A 1,519-nucleotide genomic window follows, 5' to 3' on the forward strand; every position below is an offset into this window, starting at 1 on the left:
TGAGGATCTCTTCCAGCATCTGCAGGCACCAGGCATGCACTTGCAAAAACAGTTAAAACTGCAGACAAGCTCTTCATAAACAATACGTTTATGCAAACATAAAAAGTTAATAAAGTCCCTTCAAAAGAGTGGCAAAATAGAAAGTGAAGTTTCTATATTACTGTAATTAGATAAGATCTCTCTTACCTCAAGGGTGTGACTCACCAAGACTGTTGTCTAAGAGTAAGCACATGATTAAGCTGTTGTGCCTTGTGGAAGTTTTTACTATCAACTTTGCAGAACTGAAAGTTCATTCACACGTATTGAACAGATACAGGAGAGAAACATTTTCTTAGTTTCTCCCACTGAGCATACCAACACTCAGCCAGAAGGCCCTCCCTGTGAATCAGTACCAGGGGGCTGAATATTGCATAACCAAAAGTGAGAAATTCATGAATATTTATCATCAAAGAATAGTCTCCTAAAGAGAGACTTAGAAATAGAGAAAAGGCACAATCTGTCCAGTAGAAGAAAACAAAACAGAGCATGAGAAGAAGGACACTTTGAGCAGCTCTCAGCTCAGGGGGAGTTCTGTAGAGAAGCTTGGAGTTCTGAAGGTAGAGGACATGCTGGTGGTGCTTGTGGAGAAGAAATACCATGTAGCCACTGGCCCCTCCCATGGCACCCTGGAACACTGCATCTCTGAGGACCATGAGAGGGAGAACAATCCTTTTTATTTTCTGACTTTCTAGCATAAAATAACAATAGTTGTAGTCATTCTTAAGCTGAGATATATTCAGGCTAGTACTTTTAATGGAAGGGATTAGGTTCATACTTATTAAAGCATTGAGTATCCAAAAGACTGAGAAGAATGGAAGGATGTGCCATGGAGACTTTGGTCTGAGCCTCCTCCACCCAGATGCTCTGGGACTGATGATGATGGCCTGGACCACAGCAAGGAGACTGCTGGTGCAGATGGAGAGGCCACGGGCCACCCTCTCCAGGTAAATGAGGATCTTACAGCCTATGTCATCCAGGAAGTTTCTCAGCCCAAAAGCTACAACTGTCTTTCGCAATCCTTTTGCAAGAAGGAGTATGATGTTTGTAAAAGCCAAGTGCATGAGAATAAGGTGTATGAGTTTCTTCTCAGGGCCTCCCCACCAACTGAACATGTAATTCACAGAAATAGAAATGTTCCCAAAGGTGCCGACCGTAGTCATGATGAGAAAAAATGTTTCCTTAATAAACGTCAAAACCATTTTTACTTAATAGGTGGAAAAAACTTGTATCCAGAATGCAAAGACCTTTTCAAGAAAGCATCAGTATTGTTTCACAAGGATCTGAACAATAAATTTTGCATAACAGCATATTCTGATTTTGCAGAGGCAGTGATGGACACCTGTAAAGCTGCAGATTATGTCCCTTTTCCGGTGGACTCCGGGCTAATGTGTGTGCTCTGACAAGTACATATGGAAACTGTTATTCAAATCTAAAATTTTAAAAGATTTTTTTTTTAGTTCCACACTATAAAATGGCTGCT

General features: G+C 40.9%; 1 pseudogene; it reads right to left on the reverse strand.

Annotated features, from left to right (window-relative positions):
- Positions 1 to 331: 331 nt before the first annotated feature.
- On the reverse strand, positions 332 to 1,238 carry LOC129668864 (vomeronasal type-1 receptor 4-like; annotated as a pseudogene).
- Positions 1,239 to 1,519: the final 281 nt, after the last annotated feature.

This window comes from Psammomys obesus, unplaced genomic scaffold (assembly GCF_907164565.1).
Source record: "Psammomys obesus unplaced genomic scaffold, mPsaObe1.curated_primary_1811, whole genome shotgun sequence".
NCBI lineage: Eukaryota > Metazoa > Chordata > Mammalia > Rodentia > Muridae > Psammomys > Psammomys obesus.